Genomic DNA, 4275 nt, shown 5'->3' with positions numbered 1-4275 from the left:
AGACAAGGTGTGATTTCAATGGCGAACACTCAAAGTGTTCATCATATCAACCATATGATTCATGCTCTACCTTTCGGTATCACGTGTTCCGAGACCATGTCTGTACATGCTAGGCTCGTCAAGGCCACCTTAGTATCCGCATGTGCAAAACTGTCTTGCACCCGTTGTATGTACTTGTTGATTCTAACACACCCGATCATCACGAGATGCTTCGAAACGACAAGTCATGGTAACGGTGCTACTAAGGATGAACACTTTATTATCTTGAGATTTTAGTGAGGGATCATCTTATAATGCTACCGTCGCGATCTAAGCAAAATAAGATGCATAAAAAGGATTAACATCACATGCAGTTCATATGTGATATGATATGGCCCTTTTGTCTTTGCGCCTTTGATCTTCATCTCCAAAGTATGGACATGATCTTCATCATCTTCGGGCATGACCTCCATCATCGTCGGCGTAGCGTCAAGGTCAATGGCGCCGTCTTCATGATTGTCCTCCATGTAGCAACTATTACAACTACTTTGAAATACTACTCAACATGAAATTTAAAGACAACCATAAGGCTCCTGCCGGTTGCCACAATACAATAATGATCATCTCATACATATTCATCATCACATTATGGCCATATCACATCACCAAACCCTGCAAAAACAAGTTAGACGTCTCTAATTTGGTTTGCATATTTTACGTGGTTTAGGGTTTTCGAGAGAGATCTAATCTACCTACGAACATGAACCACAACGTTGATACTAATGTTTTCAATAGAAGAGTAAATTGAATCTTCACTATAGTAGGAGAGACAGACACCCGCAAAGCCTCTTATGCAATACAAGTTGCATGTCGGACGAGGAACAAGTCTCATGAACGCGGTCATGTAAAGTTAGTTCGAGCCGCTTCATCCCACTGTGCCACAAAGATGCAAAGTACTCAAACTAAAGATAACAAGAGCATCAACGCCCACAAAACCATTGTGTTCTACTCGTGCAATCATCTATGCATAGACATGGCTCTGATACCACTGTAGGATAACGTTGCATAGAAAACAAAAAATTTCCTACCGCGAACACGCAATCCAAGCCAAGATGCAATCTAGAAGACGGTAGCAACGAGGGGTTTATCGAGTCTCACCCTTGAAGAGATTCCAAAGCCTACAAGAGGAGGCTCTTGTTGCTGCGGTAGACGTTCACTTGCCGCTTGCAAAAGCACATAGAAGATCTTGATCACGATCCCTCCGGCGCCACGAACGGGCAGCACCTCCGTACTCGGTCACACGTTCGGTTGTTGATGAAGACGACGTCCACCTCCCGTTCCAGCGGGCAGCAGAAGTAGTAGCTCCTCTTGAATCCGACAGCACGACGGCATGGTGTCGGTGGCGGTGGAGAACTCCGGCGGAGCTTCGCTAAAGCACGCGGGAGATATGGAGGAGAGGGGGGCGGCTAGGGTTTGGGAGGGGGTGGCCGGCCACTTCAAGGGGGGCGGCCAGCTTGTGGTCTTGGGGTGGCCGGCCCCCTCCCCTTGGCCCTCATTATATAGGTGGAACACCCAAGAGTTGGTCTACAAGTCTTCGAATAAGACCCCAAACCAAAACCTTCCATAACTCATGAAACCTACCCAAGCTAGGACTCCCACTAGAGGTGGGAGTTCCACCTTCCTTGGGAGGGGGTGGCCGGCCCCCCCTTGGGGAGTCCACTTGGGACTCCTCCCCCTTAGGGTTGGCCAGCCATGGGAGGTGGAGTCCCACCGGGACTCCGCCTTCCTTCGTGGTTTCTTCCGGACTTTTCTAGAACCTTCTAGAACCTTCCATAGAACCTTCCGCATCATTTTAAATCACATAAAATGACATCCTATATATGAATCTTATTCTCCGGACCATTCTGGAACTCCTCGTGATGTCCGGGATCTCATCCGGGACTCCGAACAAATATTCGAACTCCATTCCATATTCAAGTTCTACCATTTCAACATCCAACTTTAAGTGTGTCACCCTACGGTTCGTGAACTATGCGGACATGGTTGAGTACTCACTCCGACCAATAACCAATAGCGGGATCTGGAGATCCATAATGGCTCCCACATATTCAACGATGACTTTAGTGATCGAATGAACCATTCACATACGATACCAATTCCCTTTGTCACGCGATATTTTACTTGTCCGAGGTTTGATCTTCGGTATTACTCTATACCTTGTTCAACCTCGTCTCCTGACAAGTACTCTTTACTCGTACCGTGGTATGTGGTCTCTTATGAACTTATTCATATGCTTGCAAGACATTAGACGACATTCCACCGAGAGGGCCCAGAGTATATCTATCTGTCATCGGGATGGACAATTCCCACTGTTGATCCATATGCCTCAACTCATACTTTCCGGATACTTAATCCCACCTTTATAACCACCCATTTACGCAGTGGCGTTTGGTGTAATCAAAGTACCTTTCCGGTATAAGTGATTTACATGATCTCATGGTCATAGGACTAGGTAACTATGTATCGAAAGCTTATAGCAAATAACTTAATGACGAGATCTTATGCTACGCTTAATTGGGTGTGTCCATTACATCATTCATATAATGATATAACCTTGTTATTAATAACATCCAATGTTCATGATTATGAAACTAATCATCCATTAATCAACAAGCTAGTTTAAGAGGCATACTAGGGACTTCTTGTTGTCTACATATCACACATGTACTAATGTTTCGGTTAATACAATTATAGCATGATATATAAACATTTATCATAAACATAAAGATATAAATAATAACCACTTTATTATTGCCTCTAGGGCATATCTCCTTCACTAACCCTACGCCGAACCCTAACCAGTAGATCAGGCACACCGTCGATCGTGTGATAATGGCTCGAGCTGCGGGTGTATGTGCCAAAGGGTCCCAATCTTGGTTCTCCATGTGTATATGTCCTAAACAAACCTAAAAGAATGAAAAAGTACATTTGTGCACCCTCGCGCGGAGAAATCTAGGGGGGTAGACCCGCCAGGGCACACGTTCCGCTGTTTTGGGGGGAGGAGGGGGAGAACGACCGCCGGAGCACCGGAACCCCACCAAATCTTGCATGTGGGCCTATGCTATGTGTGAAAGTGTGCTGCAAGGTGTAATGGTGCAAAAGTAGCTCCCCGGTGTGACCTTCCTCACCGTTGGGCGATAACACTTAGGAGATTTTCCGAACCGCGGGTTGCTCCGAAACCGTGATATATGTGGGGGATGAACATGGAGAGTAATTTTGTATTGCACATTGTCTAATAAATAGTCATCAAAAAGAAAAACTAATTAACAAATAAATATAAGTATTAGATGAAATAAAATAGAAAGAAAAAAAAATTATATTGGCTCACGGCAAAGAAGGGAACGCACGGCAAAGGTGCCTTTGCCGTGCAACTAACCTGTCCGCACGGCAAAGGGGCAAGCCACGGCAATGCCCAGGGCCTTTGCCGTGCATTATTTCTTTGCCGTGCGGCATGTAGGGACTTTACCGTCTTCCTTTCTTTGCCGTGAGCTTTCTTTGTACTTTGTCGTGATGAGATTCTTTGCCGTGCGCCGCTTCTGTCTTTGCCGTGCTTGCCTTCATTGCCGTGTGCTGCTCTCAGATTTTGCCGTGCGGAGTGTCGTTGCCGTGCGTGCTGCTTGCTGCGCACGGCAATGATTTCTTTGCCGTGCGGCGGCTCACGGCATTGATAGGTTGCACGGCAGCGCCTGATTTTCCCGTAGTGGGGTTATCGAAACCATGTGACAATAAAGATGAGCAGGACGTGATGGAGCTTTGAATCTTGGGATTTAGCATCCTATTCCAGTATTCGTACATGTTTTATTTTGATTGTGAGTTGTGCGAGAACTAAGATTTTGGTTGTGAGTTGTGAGAGAACACATCTGATTGTTTTAATTTTGTAGCTTTGTCATGCTCACTTCAAGAATTCAAGGCAATACTTCTATCAAATATTGCTTCTCTTTTGCAAGTTTTAACTTTTTAATATACTAGCATATTTTATTACCGGGAACATGCAATTTTGAGAAAACCTTACCGATTAATAGTCGACCGACTAAATCAGTTAATAGGCCGATTTTCGATTAATCCCTAAACTCAAGTGGACCGAGCAGTTAACGATTACCGATTTCTTGAACATTGGTATTTCAAAGTAGTTGTAATAGTTGCTACATGGAGGACAATCATGAAGACGGCGCCATTGACCTTGACGCTACGCCGACGATGATGGAGATCATGCCCGAAGATGATGGAGATCATGTC

Source organism: Lolium perenne, chromosome 1 (assembly GCF_019359855.2).
Source record: "Lolium perenne isolate Kyuss_39 chromosome 1, Kyuss_2.0, whole genome shotgun sequence".
NCBI classification, from domain to species: domain Eukaryota; kingdom Viridiplantae; phylum Streptophyta; class Magnoliopsida; order Poales; family Poaceae; genus Lolium; species Lolium perenne.
This window is presented reverse-complemented; position numbering follows the sequence as displayed.